This window comes from Aythya fuligula, chromosome 1 (assembly GCF_009819795.1).
Source record: "Aythya fuligula isolate bAytFul2 chromosome 1, bAytFul2.pri, whole genome shotgun sequence".
Classification (NCBI taxonomy): domain Eukaryota; kingdom Metazoa; phylum Chordata; class Aves; order Anseriformes; family Anatidae; genus Aythya; species Aythya fuligula.
Window position 1 is genome coordinate 197,555,925 of NC_045559.1, and position 18,737 is coordinate 197,574,661.

The following is an 18,737-nucleotide window of genomic DNA, read 5'->3' on the forward strand; positions in this document are numbered from 1 at the left end:
TAAATAAATAAACACCACCTCCCAGGTCTTTTGCACATGCCTGCAACAGCAGCAAACCAGCCTTTCCACAACCACTAGTTTAAATTAATATCTCTGTGCTACATATTGAGGTGGGCCAGCCACACATTCATGACCTGTTACCACATTTCATCTCAAGAAAGGTGTCTTTTTAAACTCTTTTTCATTAATCTGGTGATGTTCTTGTGTTTTTTCTATATTCAATAAAATCACTGTAAAGCTCATGTAAGACAAAGAGTCTGCTCTTGTCAGTAGTCACAAGAGTCGAGTATCAAGATTCAATTTTTGAGGTGATACATTTTTTTATTGCTGGTAATAAAAGCTGGAATTACACATGCTAAGGTAATTAAATCTCATGCTTTCAGGAAAAAAAAAAATGCCTCTGTCCTTCTGATAGTTCTGGATATATGATTTATTGAACAGATGTATCTGTATCAGACACCGCTGAGCACAGAACAGTGGCTTGATGAATCTATTATGTCCCCTGAAGGGGAAATCACCACTCTTTTCGTTTGTGCTAGTCACAAGCTACATTAGCATAACAGATCAGACAGAGCAGAAGGCAACTACTGCTCTGGGAATAGAAGGCCAGGATCACATCCAAACTACAAGGCTTATTAGTGGAACAAGCAAACATCAAATCAGCATCTGCAGGACCTGATGGGATTCACTATGGGATGCAAAATGGGAAGTCAGCATATTCTCTGGCATAGATCAAAAAGTCATTAAAATCAGAGATGTCACCAGAAGACCAGAGGAAATCTAAATGTGGTGCCAATGTTGAAGAATGAAGAGATGAGAGTAATAGACCAGAAAATTTGGCTTCTGTGGCTGTAAACATGCTGGAATGAATCTTTCACTAGAGGTAAGATGTTATTAAAATAAATCCAAAGCAATGAAATGATACAGTGGCAAAATCTGAGTATTTGCCAATGCCAACAAAGAAATAGCTATGACCCTCTGTTTCTTTTTTTGCTCCAGAGGATTGACTAGTGGACAATGATTTTATAATGGTGTCCGCAGTAAATACCAGAGAAGAGCTAAAATATATATATATATAAAATAAAAATAAAATAAAAATAAAAAATTCAGAAAAGAAGAAATATGATAATAGAAAAGCAACAATTTTAAAGGAGCAATGTTGAATTCTTATATGTTTTGCTTATCATAGGATAAAGTTGAAGTCTCAAAATAAAAAAGTCAGGAGATCAGTGCAGCAAGCATGAGACATGGCCAAAGATGATAGGAACAAATTTATGTGGCAAAAGGGAATTTTTTAGCCTCTTCTTTCTTACTTCCCCTTTTCTAAGGGATTCTTTAAGAATGTAAAATGGAGCGTACAGTTTCAATGAATTTAGTCCTCTCTTACCAGCAACCATTGCTGTTCCTGAGCTTTCAGGCTTTCCTGCATTACAATGGACAGAATTACCAGGAGACCAGTGAATCATCGAATATTCATTTATGTCCTCCACTTCTTCTGACAATTATTATTAAGGGGGAGATGCTGGGGAAAATATATGCACACAGACCTGATTGCAAATGGTACGAGCAAGTTTTATTACATTACATGGAAACATGCCTAATAGGAATCCATACTTGAAGAAAAATTAACTGAACTGGTGAGTGAATCATTATCAATCTTCTTCATTCTATAGCATTAATAGAAATTACAAAAGACTCATGCTAGAAATCACTTTCAGAGACAGAAATGGATATTGCACTGCTTAAATGGATGTTCTAGGCAAACAGGCTATTTTAATCATGGTGTAAAATGCTGCCTCTTTGAAATACTCAGTGTAAACCTTAAGGGTATCCTTTTCACTAGGTCATATGTGTTATGGTTTTGCATCACCACCTTCTAGAAACATGCCATCAGAAGTCCTTTTTGATTTTAATCATTCAAATTTGTTTATTACCGGAAGACAATTATGAGGCATAATTTTTCTATATATAATTTTATGAAGCAGCATCCAGCAGCTCTGTAGATGCTTGCAGCACACAAGACAAGTCAGTAGGAGCTATCTTTGCCTCAATAAAACTACACTTTTTCCTTAATTTCAAACACATTCCCAACTTTTCCTTATATAGTGCTTGAAACCACTATGAAAATGCAGCTCTTTTGCTATCACAAAAAGCAGGAATCTGCCTACTTCAGAGGCTCAGCTCCAAAGTGAATATTTCTAAAACAGATTTCTGCAAGATGGCATATGTTAAATGGCTAGAAAAGAGAAAAAGAAAAATTTACTCTTAATGAAAATTGGACTACATTCTACATCTCTGATTTTGCAGAGATTGTCAGCAATGAGACCTCCCTCAATCAATATAAGATCCTTTGAGATCTCTGACTGGCTGTTTGCTTTTCTCATGATGCTTGAGAAAGCAAAAGACCTTTCTCTTCTTGCTTTTGAAGTGAGCTACTGGGAAGGAGAGCTGGAACCACAAAGATTTTGCATTTGCTGCTGCTTAGACAAGAACAGCACCAAGCATGAGTCTTCAGATCTTGATAAGACTTTATAAAAGTCCATCCCGCCCTGCCCCATCCCATCCCATCCCATCCCATCCCATCCCATCCCATCCCATCCCATCCCATCCCATCCCATCCCATCCCGTGCCATGCCCTCTCTATTCCCCACCCCACCCCCGGAAATCTTGATCAATCCTAATCCTTTGTTATCCAGCTGAATTAATCCAATTTTAGGACTTGGGAAATGAAGTAACATAAAAATATCAGTAAAATTATAACCTTAGGTAACTCGTGGACCATGTCAAGGTAATGACTCATAGAAATTCACCTCTGGAATATAAACACCTTTTTCCCATTTCATGTTCCCCTTTTTACCCCTTGGAAACTCCCGGTGATTTAAACAGGATTTTGATCACTTTCTTCTGTAAGAGGACGTCTTAATATCCTTTACATTCATCAGATTTTAAGGCAAGAAGATCTTCTAGGACATACTTAAGCTGAACCTTCTCAGAAAAGAGGGGAGAAGGGACAGAGTGCTTCCAGTTGCTCAAACTCATTTTTCTCTTTGGGATTAAATAAAAATTCTTGACCATTCTGCTGGGTTTCCACAACCACTCTTTTGACCTGGTCTGAGGAGACTGTTCTCTGTGGGTTGAAAACAAGTTGAAATTAATGACTGGTTAAGTTAATGTGTTACCTTTATGTGATTACTGCACATTGCTGCATAGCTGAGTTAACACATTACCTGCAAATGAATATTTACTGTTATGGGATTGTCATTAGCATCTTATTGTGAATTGAATTGAGCCTTGGAGCTTCTTGTGAGGTTACTTTCATTATTTAAATCTAAAGCCTTATTGCTAGACACCTGGGAAGATTTTGAACTACACAAGCAAGCAAACAGCTAGAAATCTACAGCAACCACAAGGGAAGAATCTTCATTTAGAAAATAAAAAAAAAAAAAATGCTCTAAGAACACAAAGATCAAGAGATATAAAGATTGATAAACTTACAAAGACAATTAAAACAGCAACTGAAAAATACCTTTTTAAATAGCAGCTATTTTTAAATACCATCCATCAGAACACTGGCATGGCTGGGTAAGAAGAAAGTATTAATTAAGCCAGCCTTGTGGGATTTCAAACAGCATGTTTCTTCCCTCACATTTTTATGCTATTAAAAACATCCATGCTGATTTGGATAGCCTGCTATTATCCCAGCCCTTCCCTAGTGCATTGTGTGTGTTGTGGCAAGGAAAGGGATTTTTAATCTCTGTTTCTTTAAGGAAAGTAGTTCATGTGCCCATGCTGTTATTTTCTTTCTGTGTCTTATTCCTTCTCCAGTCACATTTTGACGTGATGGCAAATGTGGCAAAGGATTAGAACTATCTAAAATATATAAAATTCATGTATGTATATGCCCTCTAAGTGCTTGAATGAAGGGAAGGGCTGTAACACAAACGTCACATCTTAGAAAATCCCAAGAAGATGTACAGAGGGGAGAAAGCTACCAAATACCCCCAGACATGAGGAACTTCAGACAGAACTCACTATCGCCAAATTCAAGGAAAATTAAGCCTCATTAGCTATGAGTGTCCCAGAGCTCCCTCTTTTTTCCTCCATTTTTGATAGCTGCTTATTTGTACAGATATTAAGGTGTGCTGGATTTTACAGGACTGACTGAAGGCTTTTGAAGACAGTGGGAGTGTGTCCATTGGCCCCAAAAGGGTTTGCCCTAACACAGTAAGGTATGACTAATTTGAGGAAACAGAGATGTTTCTTTGCCAACTGTACAGTTTGTTCCTGTTATAGCTCTGTTACTGTTAACATTATAAAAGGTTTATATATCACAATGCCAGTCAGTAGACATGGCAATCAAAAGGTAATGCTGTTTTCCCAGAAGCTAAAATGTGGGGGGGGGGGGGTTCACACTGTCTAATTTTAGGGCTTCTAACTTAACAGCTTAGTCTTGCTGAGTTTTATATCCCGCTGTAGTTAAAGAATGTTGTTTCTCCAGAAAGAATAAAAATACAAATACCTCTATGAAGTAACTCTTCAAATGGATTTCTTTCTCTTCATAGACCGCATGTATGCGGTGACGGTGATTCAAGCTAAATGTGAGAACTTTGCCTTGGAGAAGCTGGAACAGCTCCTGAAGACCATGGGAAAGAACTCCCTCTATAACTCATCCTCCTGTGGGCTCCCTTGGTAAGTTTTTAAGACTCAGACAAGCTGGTTAATGATAGTTCACCTTTTTATGCTCCTACCCCTGGATACTTAGCATGAATAAAAATATAAATAATAGCCATAAATTCACCCCAATTTGCCCAAGAACCATATCTATGTTTTAGCTCACTGATCTGGCATAGTGTATTCCACAGGCAAGCTACATGCTTTTACTACTTCCCTTCTAACAGTTTGCCTTCCACATATTCACCAAGACCCAAACATCTCTCTAACATTTTGATGATCCACATTATCATATATCTTCATACTATTCTTTAAATATGCTTAGTCATTTTTTATAAGAAATTAAGCTGCAGGTTACACCCAAATTCTGATCACCGGTATCCCACAGTTTTTACCATGTCATGACAGCCATCATTACTCTTTGTACTTGTTAGGTAGAGTAAAACAGAAATGAAGGGCTGCTGAGTTTTGATACCACACTAGAAATCCCATGTACATCAACAGAAATTCATCATTACCTTTTCTTCTGGTATCTATTGCTGGCAGTTCAGTTGGGAAGGGGTCATCCTGGCTTTTCTCTACAGACTGCATGTGAGACTGACACCACACAGCCCCTTTAAGATCAAGTCACTGTCCCACTATTGACAACCCTAGACCTGCCTGTTTCCAATTCAGACTTCCCAAGATCTCCTCTTGTCAGAAGACAGAAAGAAGCTCTGCCATAAAAAATCTATGGCCAACCCCTTCTATGGGGTGACTATTAGCTGCACAAGTACAAAACCAGACAATGGGAATTTTTGTAGTGTTCTACATAACCAAAGGCACATAAAATATACTGCTTGCAGACTGGATTTGCTACTGATTTATATCATTGTCAGTGAGGCTAGGACTGGGTATCTAATCACTAATGTCTCAACCAACCACAAGTAATCAAGAGCCTGTTACTTATGCAGTGATTCTAGCTAAGGCTAATCCTGGAGGAAAATAAAACACCACTCAAACAGGAATAACATGTTCTGCACTGAAGTGCCCTGAAGACGGGAAATGGTCTGAAGAGGCTACCTAATCTAACCCATGTTCCAACAAAACCATTCACATCTGTTTATCTTGCTTTCCTAAACAACACTTTCCTTGTGCCGCTCTTACAAGCTCTTATCTATAGGATTCATGCCATTGATCTTAACAGATGTATCTAATGGAACAAAGACTTCTCACATGACTAGGGTCACATGCCAAACAGAGTAAGAATGTATTCATCTGCTAGATAATTTGATCCTGCAGGGTGCCATCAAGCTGCTGAGTAATCTGTACTCTGAAGCTACAGCCTGTTAGAAAACTTGTCTCCCAGAAAAATAAAATAAAACCATTTGATGTGTCTCCACCCAGGACTAAAATCACATTGTCTAAATCACAGCCAGCTAGGAAGCAGAATCATGACAGATTACTGTGCCATTTCTCACAGCATCAGTCAAAATCACAGAATCACAGAAGAGCTGAGTTGGGAAGGCACTTCTGGAGACTCAACTAGACTAGAGTTCAGTGGAAAGGGACCTACAAAGATCAAATCCAACTGCCTGACCACTTTAGGACTAACTGAAAGTTAAATCATAATTATTAATGGCATTATCCAAATGTCTCTTGAACTAGTCTGCTTTCTAGCCACATGTCTCCGAGCATATACCTGTGCCCAGTGTTACTCTGTTGCAGGTGCAGAACTTAGCACTTACCCTTGTTGAATTTCATGCTGATCACCAAGATCACTCAGTTCAATCCCCTAAACAGAGGAGGGTCATGCAGAACAGGTTGCTCAGGGCCATGTCCAGTTGTGTTTTGAGGATATCCAAGGATGGAGACTCTACAACACCTCTACACAGCCTGTTCCAGTCTTCAATCATCTGGACAGTAAAAATGTTTTTCCTTATGTTGGCAACATCCTAGAAAGAGGATAAGCAATTGATCTGAATTATTAAAGCAATAGGTTATAAAAATGTCTATAAAAATAAGCTAAAACAAAGAAATATTCCTGGCAATATATATTAGTAGAATAAATCATAGCTAAAAACCAAGTCAGAGCTGCAAGGTGTCAGTAAACTGAAATTTATATACTATCAGAAACAAACAGCCTGGAAATCTATGGCACAAATAATAATCTAATACATACACTGACCCCAGAGAGGTTTCCTTTTGTATGCTCAAAATCTTGTTTATGGGCAAAAAGAAACACACCTTATATATAAAAGCCAAAACTTATATAAGTGAAATCTTAACAGTCTAATTAAACAATCTTTATTAGTCTAGATACAATTAACATAGAAAAAGAAAGAACACACCATAACAGTTAGAAATCTCAATAATATTAATACTATAATTTACATTCTAACAAGCACAGTTTTTTCCTTTTTCTTCTCTTTCTCTCTTTTTTTTTTTTTTCCCTGATGTTATGCTTACCCTTCCATTGGTCATCTTATCTTAAATTCAGTAGTTACAGACAGCTAGGGCATGTAGGACAATGAGTCATCAGCCTCTGGAGTCCTTCTTCAGGTAGAACTGCTCATGTTGATGGTTTCTTTTTCCTCCATCAGGATCCACTTGGGGTCATTTTAATCTGTTTGCAAACATGTTTTAAAGGTTGCTTTTTCTTCATTGTTTTCCAGCTCCGTGTTACACCTGAATTTACTGTATTTGGTGCAACTTATATATGTTACCTATTATTTCTTTGAAACTCTAAAGCCTTTTTAGTTCAGCTGCAGGTCTACACTTCTTTGACCATTTCTCTGTTGTTTTAGTGTCACCTTGTGCCCAATCTCCTATCACCCCATGCCTCTGCTTCTCTGTATCACAAGTAATGTCTTCAGTTCTCAAAACCTCTACTGTACCAGGACTGTACTTCTCTACAGTGCATCATTGTGTTACTCATAAATATTTCATTTTATACAAAATAATGTACTCATTAATCATTGCTGCTATGTACATAAAGATACAGGGTACTTTAAAAAGATAAAGAAGTAACATTAGGCATAAAGACCTGGTGAATTAGAAAAATTGCTGTCATAGCTAAATGAAGTAAAGCTGTAGGCAGGTAGAAAAAAGTTCATGCAGAGGAAGGCTGCCAAGCCTCACTCTTGAGTCCTTCCAGGCTCTGCAACTACAAAGATACACTTTGGAGGGGATGAATATGCCTCTGAGGTGAAAAAAACATGAGGTTTAGACCTGTAGTATGTCCTCTTTGGAGAGGGGAAAAGATCCCTCTATGTTTTTTGAGCTGCTAGACATGCAGGCATCTGACATTTCAGCTCCGATATCTCTAAATATCATACTTATACACAGATTTGAAATACATTCCTAAATAAATACATTGGCAATTGTACTTGCTATACAGAGCATGCTACAGTGATATTACTCAATGTTCATAAGTCCATAGGGCCTGATAGGATTCATTCCAGAGTACTGAAGGGGTTAGTGGACATTATAGCTGGACAACTCTCAACAATTTACCAAAGGTCTTGAGAGTCTGGGGAAGTCCCTGCTGCCTGGAAGCTAGACAATATTATGCTCGTCTGCAGAAAGGGCATGTGAGAAGACTCAGGAAACTACCTAATCTAACCTCAGTTCCTGGAAAAGTTATGGAAAAGATTGTTCTGGAAAGGCAGTTAAAGAACAAAGCTACTATCAGGTGTAGTCAACATGGTTCATGAAGGGAAAGTTCTGCCTTGGTAATTTGATGTCCTTCTAGGATAAGGTCACCCACTTTGTGGATAAAGGGAAGGCAGTAGATGGGATCTTTCTGGATTTTAGTAAGGCTTTTGATACTGTCACTCACAGCATCCTTCTGGACAGATTGTCCAACTGTGAGATGAATGAAGTAGAATGAACACTACACTGGGTGATGAACTCACTCAATGTTAGAGCTCAAAGTGTCATAGTGAATGGGGCTATACCTGGCTGGGACGTAGTCACTAGTGATGTCTCCCAGGGCTCAATTTGAGTGCCAATCCTGTTCAACATTTTTATCCAGGATCTGGATGGAGGAGTGGAATGCATCCTCAGCAAATCTGTAGATGAAACTAAGCTGGGAAGTGCTGTTGACTCCCTGGAGGGACAAGAGGCCTTGCAGAGGGATCTAGACATATTGGAGGACTGAAATATCAGCAAAGGCATGAAGTTCGACAATGGTAAAGGCTGGGTGCTGTATATGGGAAAGAGTAATGCCAGAAAATGAGCATTGGAAAATAAGTATCTGGAGAGCAGCTCAGCAGAAAGGTATTTGGGGTTGCTGGTTGATAGGATACTTTGCATGAGCCAGCAGCCAAGAGGGCAAACTGCATTTTGGGATGCATTAAACACAGCATGGCCAGCTGGTAAAAAGAGATGATTCTTCCACTGTGTTTAGTGTTGGTGCACTCTCACCTGAAATATTGTGTGCAGTTCTGGGCTCCACAATGCAAAAAGAATGTTAAGGTACTCCCCCAGGGGAGGGCAGCTATGCTGGTAGATAGGCAGGAAGGCATGTGCTGTGAGGAGAGGCCAAGGAGCCTTGGGGTGCCCAGTGTAGAAGAGGAGGCTGTGAGGAGGCCTCACTGCACCTGGCAGCCCCCTGAGGAGAGAAGCACTGAGGCAGGTGCTGCCCTCTGCTCCATGTTACTGATGGAAGGACACACAGGGAAGGCATGGAACTGTGCCAGGGGAGGGTCAGCCTGGGCATGAGGGAAAATTCCTGTGCCGTGAGGGTGGTCAGGCTTCCTGGTGTGACTGGCTCCATGCCAGTCACAGTTCAGAGGCGTTTGGACAACACTCTCATTAATATGCTTTAGTTTGGGATTTGCTGTGAAGAGGTCAGGCAGTTGGACTGTCAGGCAGTTGGACTCCAAGACTCTGACTTGGAGTACTGCATCCAGATCTGGGGTCCCCAGAACATGAAAGATATGGACTTGATAGATTGGGTCCAGAGGATGGGTACAAGGATGATCAGAGAGTTGGATCACCTCTACTATGAAGGAAGAATGAAAGAGATAGAGATGTTCAGCCTGGAGAAGAGATGACTCCAGGGTGAACTCATTGCAGCTTCTCAATACTTAAAGGGGGCTTATAAAAAAGACAGTGACTTTTTACAAGGACAGTTAGTGATGGGATAAGGGGGAAACATTTTAAACTAAAAGAGAGGAGATTTAGATTAGAGGTCAGGAGGAAATTCTTCACTCAGAGGGTGGTGAGGCCCTGGCACAGACTGCCCAGAGAAGTTGTGGATGCCCCATCCCTGGAGGTGCTCAAGGCCAGGCTGGATGGGGCTTTGGACAACCTGGTGTGGTGGGAGGTGTCCCTGCCCATGGCAGGGGGTTGGAACTGGATGGGCTTTAAGCTCCCTTCCAACCCAAACCATTCTGTGATTCTAGGATTCCAGGATATCAGCTTTGAAAGTCCCTTCCATCTGATCTGTTCTATTTAATTATACCCTTCTGTCTGTCTGGTCATTGTCCTCTCTTGATCCAAACATTTTTGCAGCAGAATAATGAGAGGTAAAAATCTCCATTTTTAGGTGTATTTTGACTGAGATTGGATAGCTTTTCAATAGGTATGGCAGGAGAATAAAAATATCTTCTCTGTGATAGCATAAAATTTAATAATGTGTTTATGTCAGAGTGCATGAAAGCAATACTACCTGTCTGTGTTAGGACCAATAATTCTATACAGCTTAGTCACATTTTGCCTGTTAGCTTTTTTCCACCTTCACCACTGAGAAGAAAAAAGTAGTGTATAGTATTTTAATGTATATCTGTGGGTGAAGAAAAGGAAAAATACACTATACAACACACACTGATATCCTTCAGATTTCAGATGGAATGAAAAAATCTAAAAGAGATGACACAGCCAAGTCACTGTCTTCACATGTGCCTCAGTTTCCCCATTTATAAAGTTGTAGAAGTGGTAGTGACATGCTTTTAGATCACCTGGAAAAAAAAATAAAAAAAAAAAAATCAGTATTTAATTTTGTCCCTTGCAATTGGCTGTACACTGGAACAATCCTAAATGTTAAGACCAACACTGATCTTTAAAAGCTCCCCCCCCCCCCAAAAAAAAAAAAATATATAAAAATATGTATTATATTATTGTATAATATATGTATATATCATTATTTCTTATATCAAGATTCCTATTCATTGACTGTTGCTCAAAGAATAGACGATGTATATCTCTTAGGAATGAGAACAGGAAGTTTCAGAACTTTGGTGTGTAGACCAGGCTCCATAATTAGTTAGCATTCCAATTATAGCAATGTTTTTGTAACACAATAAGAAAAAAATATATATTTCCCAGTGATAATAGGTCAAAATAGTAAAATATGATCAAAACATCTTTCAAAGGCACAATTTTCCATCTGAAAATGCTGATTCCATGCAATAAAAACGGAGCAATCATTTAGCAATTTTTTTAATTATCAAACTTCTTGATTTATTTAAAATGTTTGGAGTTTGTTACTGCTGTGTCATACTTACATTGAAGTTTTATTGCAGAATATATTCTGAAAGGTAGAACAAGGAATATAAATGAATGAATATAAATGAAAAAAAAAAATTACAATGTGATCTGTTGAAAAGAAAAGAAAAGAAAAGAAAAGAAAAGAAAAGAAAAGAAAAGAAAAGAAAAGAAAAGAAAAGAAAAGAAAAGAAAAGAAAAGAAAAGAAAAGAAAAGAAAAGAAAAGAAAAGAAAAACTTTATTTGAGATAAAATAAAATTGCAAAATCACAGAAATTACTATGGGACAAAATTTTCAAGCCACTAACATAATGTTTGCATCTAACAGTTACAACTGGAAAAGTGAATCCAAATGTGCTCATGATAATATTAGTGTTGGTCACAAAATATATCACTTTCACCAGATACTTAATTACTATCTTGGAAGAATAATCCTCCTCCTTTCACAGTTGTGGAAATTTCTCCTCTAGTTTTCTAAAGTGCAATATCCAAAGATATTTCAGTTTTTGGCAACCCATGTTAATTATAAAATGACAGCTTGACATGGATTTTCAGAGACTGTCTAAAATCAGCAATAAACACAAATTATCTCAAGAAAAGAAGATCTGGGACTTTTCATTTTAGATCTGAGAGGAAATTCTTCATTAGCCTTGTTCATTAGTTTGATGGGGTTTATAGTGAATTTCTAGTCTGTCAGGTTAATCTATGGAATAGGAAAAACTTCCTCCAGAAAATTCCTCCAGAATTTTACTGTCCATTCCTTGTATTTCAGGTCTATGAGCACTAGATCAGGGATCCACAAAATATCTTGGAATAAGAGAAGTCCAGGTAGAATATTCCATAACATAAGTCTGGCAAGGTTTGAGAAGCTAGGACTTTTGATTTTAGTTTAATCCAAAGAAAACTGTGATCCACCAGTCTCCTTGTTTTAGCAAGCCTTGGATCAGACTCTGAAATTATGTAATAAGACACAAGGAAGAAGAGGATTTCCCCCAAAATACTTCCCTTGCTTCAGAAATGTATCTGTCTTGGCATAAGACTCCTCATTGTCTTTGTTGATGGTCATTTTGGAGGCTACTGTAGTACAACAGAGAGTCACATATCATAGAATCATAGAATCATTAAAGGGACTGTCATGGTTTGGGCTGGGATGGAGTTAATTTTTTTCATAAAGGTTCATATGATGCTGTATTGTGGATTTTTGGTGAAAATAATGGTGATGACACACCAATTGTTTAGTTATTGCAGAGCAGTGTTCACGCAGAGCCAAGGACTTCTCAGCTTCTGGTGCTGCCCTGCCAGCGGGGTACCTGGGGGTGCACAAGGAGCTGGGAGGGGACAGAGAATCACAGAATGGCCAAGGGTGGAAGGGACCTCTGAAGATCGTCTAGTCCAACCCCTCTGCCAAGCAGGATCACCTAGAGCACATTGTGCAAGATGGCATCTAGTCAGTTTATGAACATCTCCAGAGAAGGAGACTCCAAAACCTCTCTGGGCTTGTCCCAGTGCTCTGTCACCCTCACAGTGTAGAAGTGCCCCCTTGTATTCAGCCAGAACTTTCTGTGCTTCAGTTTGTGCCAATTGCCTCTTGTCCTCTTGCTGGTGTGGTGGTTTTACTCAGATGGGCAGCCGAGCTCCACCACAACTGCTCTCTCACTCCCCCTCTCCTCAAAGAGGAAGGGGGAGAACATACAACACAGAGAATTCGAGGTTTGAGATGAGAAAGGTTTAATTAAAGGGAAAGGGAATGGGGAGGAAAAAAAGAAACAAAAGAAACAATAAGCCTGATCTCTGGATCACAAAGTTAAGCATGATGGAAAGGCCAAGCTGGTCTGTAAGTGTCTGGGTCAAATCAAAATAAATAATAATAAAAAGAAAAGAAAAGAAAAGAAAAGAAAAGAAAAGAAAAGAAAAGAAAAGAAAAGAAAAGAAAAGAAAAGAAAAGAAAAGAAAAGAAAAGAAAAGAAAAGAAAAGAAAAGAAAAGAAAAGAAAAGAAAAGAAAAGAAAAGAAAAGAAAAGAAAAGAAAAACTGCTGGAGTGCTGGAGTTACTCACCTTCAGAACTGGGATATAGCCTGGCAGGAGTTTGGGGGATTGAATTCCACCAAAACGTTCTTCAGCACTGGACCCTTAGATACATAAACTGTAATCAGGACAGGACAGACAACAGCAGGCAAGCTGATCTTTTCTGTTTTCTAATCCATTGACATTTTTATTCATTTTATGGTTTTGATTGCTAAAATAACTGTCACAGATGGTACGTTGTGGGGAAAAGTCAACAATGTTTTGACTCATGCTGTAGGTGGATCAGTTCAGAGCCTCACACTCAAATAGAGGTTTGCTTTTATTTTAAAGGAGTGATTAAAACATGGCCTTACTTTTATAGGTATGAGAATTTCTTCCTCTCTAAGCAGAGGAGTGCTACTTAAACATCTTTAAGCTAGACAGAGATCTCAGCATGATAGGTAGTAAAAATTTAGTTCCTAATTCCACAAAAATAACATACAACTTGCTTATCTTAAAGCAAATGAAGAGCTAGAGTAGTGATACTCAGTTCAGACTGAGTTTCCCATTGTTTTCTACGCTGCTACTTCACTGCATTTTGATAACCTGGACTTCTGAAGTCTTTATTATCCAGTATTTTCATTTTAAAATCGGGACAGAAATTGTGGACTTCATAGCTCTATTATCAGGTTTCACTTAGGGGAGCTAAATTTTGTTTGAGGATAAACTTGCACTAAAATCTTCCTTCGTCTGAAAAACACATGAATAATTTTGGTCTTTGATTATACTTCCTTGCTTGTGGATTTGCATTTCTATACGTGCACAGTAGTCTATAATGCTTTATGCAGGCTCATAGTCTTGTAGATTTTTACAGTTACGGAAACGCGTGTCCAAATACTGGTGAGCAGTACAGAGTCTTGGTAGATAATCAGCTTAATTTTCTTCTTCATCTGTTTTCATTTTTCTCATTTTCCCTTGGGGGACTCATCCCTCATCTTATTATAACTTTGTGGCCATTTATTACATAGTTTTGGTACATTGCCTTTGTGGAATTCAGTTATTGCAAATCATAAAGTGATATTTTTACATCCACCTTGTGACACTGACATTTACAAAACTATCTAAATGACCATTGCTTTTAAACGAAGCTAGGAAAAATATACTACAATACCAGATGTTAGTTCTGGTTGAGGAGATTCTTTGACAGAGACAGAATGATTTCATTGTCTAGGGACTGAATCCTCACCTGAGAGGAAAATCACCTCCTTGTTGTAATGATAATTTAATAGAAGTGGCTGGCAGTCAGCCCTCTGCCCCCTCCACTCTCAGCAGCATAGTCTGCCTCTCTGCTGAGAATTTGTGGAGCACATCTTGCTCTTCCGAGATTTATTCATCTTTAAATACTTCATGTATAATGCTACAGCTTTCACGGTAAAGACTGAGAACTATTCAATCAATTCACTGTTAACCAGGGTGTCAAAGCAGCCCCCTAGGAAGTAGAAGTTTGGACATCTTCAGACAAACACAGAAATGGAATGTATATATGCCACATGCTGGAGAAAAATTCCAAGCTGGCAAGTATTAGATCAAAAAAGGGATTGCAGCAGATGCTTCTGCTGTTGTTTAGGGCCAAACCCAGAAGTTATGTCCTGGAAGTTCCTCACCAATGTGAGGAACTGCAGTCATCCTAGATAGAGAAAGTCTCCCCTTCAGAACTGAACAGGTCTTGTATAAATCACAGACAGTTGATTAAGACACCTAAATGAGAGAGAGAGAGTGGCACTTAAAGCCGAAGACAGGCATCCATCTACGGGATTTTCACAAGTTTCTATATGTCTCAATGCAATTTGGAGACTGCAGAATTGATGGCTTGACACAATGCATTTGAAAATCTTACCAGGCTTTACACATTTTACCCAAAAAGCTTAACTTTGAGTTGACCTTTCAGCAAGCAGAGTTGTTTCTTCCCCTCTTCACCCCTCTTTTATACTGCCTTGGCTTCAGCAGTGCTATATGCTTCCTTTATGCTGGAGCACAGAAGAGAAGAGTCATGTCCAAAGAATGTCTCTTTGGATACACATCTCAACTCTGCTTCCAGTTAGAGATGAATTCCAATAGCACTGGTGCCACTGAGATCAAACCTCACTCTGTGCGCAGTTGCTGCTCGATATTTATTATAAAAACTTGATTCACCAAGTGGTAAGTAGGCAAAATATATGTACACATCTACAGAAATGGAGTAACCCAAGAGGCTCAGCATCTCTGCAGTCCCTTTAATATTAAAAACACCGAAGGTATGCAGTTATGCGGTGATCCATTTGGGAGTTTACATGTGCTAAGATATATAGATCTAATATTTCACTTTGCAGAAGTGGTTTATTTCCAGCAGTAAATATGATGTTTGTGAAATGAGAATAGGCTATTTCAAACTGTTATAAGCCCACTGAATAATTGAATTATTGCTCATCAGGGGGCGGTGTAATTTGTTACCTGTGTGATTCCAACACTCTGAATCAAAGTAATTACATTCATGGTGTCATTTAGTGAAATAATGCTGTGAAGGTCTCTATAAAGAGAGAGGCAATTGCTGAAAGGATTTTGTTGAAATAATAGCATCAGTTCAATTGGTCCTCTTGCTTCATTCATTGTTACTTTATTATATAGCTAAATAGCTCATTCAGCTCTGCTTTGCTGGAGTGACAAATATGAGCTTTGGAAACTGTATCTATGGAAGGAAAAATGCATAGCTTCAAAGAGGAAAGCACCAAAAAGTCATCTTTAGTATCACAAATGTGCAAATGGAAAATGGTTGATTAAATTTATAAAAAAGAACACAAAGGCATGTTAATATCCTTTGAAAATTCAGTGGCAATTTCCACTGGAGGTTTGTCTAAAGTAAAAAATTGGTGGGAGACTGTTTGAAACCACAGAGCAGTCATTGCCACATCTCATGAAGAAGGTTCAGAAAACCATGAAAATGGTAATAGAAAATAATAACATAAAATTAAAGAAAAATAAAGAGAATAAGTATTTTGGAGTTATTATTTCACGTCTCTGTAAGTATAAATATATGTATAACTATATATATTCGTGTATGTGAGTATGAAGTGGTTTCTTTTATGTTACTTTATCCACATTTTGCCCTTTAATGCATTCATTACCATGACCTTTCTGTGAGGTAGGACAATTCTACTCTCTCTAGTTTGCAGAAACAAAAATAAAAACTAGAGTTATCTTATAAAAGCTAAATTTATGGCTTACGTCCCCCTTTTTTTTTAAGATCTGTATTATATTTTTCTTTAAGATTTGTAGATACTTTTGCACATGACCACCACTTTTTTAGGCTTTCTTTAACAATTTGGCCCTATCACAACTTAGAGAAGCACATGCAGGAACTAAAGCAATAGAAGGGATGAACTTCATAAATAAGGAATACTAGCTAAAGGAATACTTCATGGAGTGTAATCCACTGAGATGAACTCAATGGCCATTCAGACCTGGGATTTTCTCAGTGATGACCTAAAAGTAACCTGGTTTTAGGCTAAAAGTCACTTGGTTTAGGCTAAATCACTCTTTGCTCCAGGGAGACAAGCTACAGCTTTTAAGGTGTTGTGATGAAGGCATATGGTAGATCACAGAATCACAGAATAATCTAGGTTGGAAGAGACCTCCAAGAATACCTAGTCCAACCTCTGACCTAACACTAACAAGTCCTCCACTAAACCTTATCACCAAGATCTACATCTAAACATCATTTAAAGACCTCCAGGGATGGTGACTCAACCACTTCCCTGGGCAGCCCATTCCAATGCCTAACAACCCTTTCAATAAAGAAGTTCTTCCTAATATCCAACCTATACCTTCCCTGGCACAACTTTGGCCCATTCATTCCCTCTCATCCTATTACCGGGAACATGGGAGAATAGACCAATGCCCCACCTCCCTACAGCCTCCTTTAAGGCTGAGAGCAATAACGTCACCCCTGAGCCTCCTTTTCTCCAGGCTAAACAACCCCAGCTCCCTCAGCCACTCCTCGTAAGACTTGTTCTCCACTTCATAATTATGATATGAAAACACCTCAGTCAGGTCCCTTCTTACAGTGAACTTGTTTCCCTCCACTAGCTTTTATCTTTCTATTCACCCTGACCTAGACTATCTGTTGTGCTAACACCAGGACCAGTACCAGAGACATCCCAGAATTGACCAGGACATCTTGGTAATGGACCTTTTCCAGGGTTTTGAGAAGGTCTTGTGTCTAGTTAGCAAGAGAGAGACACATGCCAGTTTCAACAAGCTGTTGAGCACCTCGGTCCAGCAGGAATATTTAATTCCCAGCCAAAGACTGAAACCCTGATAACTGGAGAACTTTTCCCCTAAAAATAGATTTTTTCACATTGTTGGATTCATGTAGCATTTTATATAATTACAGCCCTTGTTGGAAAATTTATGTTCTACAGATCTGGCTTGTAAATCCTACACTTTACAGTACTACTGTGGCTCTGTTATAAGCCCTGACTGCTGAGTCCAATATTTATTAGCGGGGAAAAGGTGGAAAACAAATCCACACTTTTGAAAGTGTTCCATAATATCACAGCGTTTTAGCAAATTCTGCACTGTTACTTTCATCTGGGGATTTATCACAGTGCCTACACACATCAATATCTGGCCCATATGCATGTATTTTTTTTTTGAATAAGAACACAAAGTTGTGATCTCTTTTAATAGGAACACAGTTTTCTGGTGTGAGTAATCATTTGGGGAAGCAGTCTTTCTGTCATGTGATGTAAAAATGAGTGACTTTTGCTGAGGGAATATTTTTGGTTCCTTTTGAAAATCTCTCTCTCATATTACATTAAGGTGATCTTCAGGAAACTGACAGTGCCATTCTGCATTATGGTACCTCAGGGCATAACTTCATGCTGATTTTTCCCCATAAGGCAAAACAAGCAGAAACTTTTTTTTCCCTGTGCCTGGCTGCCTGTCCTCTATACCCTTTGTTGGAACAACATCCTAATACATACCACTGAAATAGTCTGTTTTGGAAAGCCACGATCTTCCACTATTTTATACAATCTCAGTAGCACTCTGTTTTCCTAATGTAAGAAGATAATCAAGTGTTTTCCCCATTTACTCTCACAGGGAATCACAGTTTTCTCCTAGTCTCACTATGAGATCCCATGGACTGTATCTGTGGTGTGGAGTGGTTTTGCAAGGTGCACACAACCTCCTTACAGCAAGACTGGGACTAGCAAGCTCATCCTTGAAGCAACCTCACGGCTTGCAAGGTGAAACCCTAAGGCAGGTTCAAAACCTTCCTCAAGAGCACCAGTAATGCCTGCAGACACTCAGCACCGTCCACACCAAGGTAGCTTGCCTCTTAAATTTTCTAAAGATACTATTTTTTTTTTTTTTTTTTTTTTTTTTTTAAGCGATGCAGATATTAGCAGTCTGGGCAAGCCTCCAACACAGGTAATTACATTCAATCATCTTGTATTCTCCTTGCAATTGATCTTAATAGCCATGATGTGACAAGAGTCCATAGACAGTCCTGCAAGTAGACAGCAGCACTACTATATTATTTAAAGCTTTAA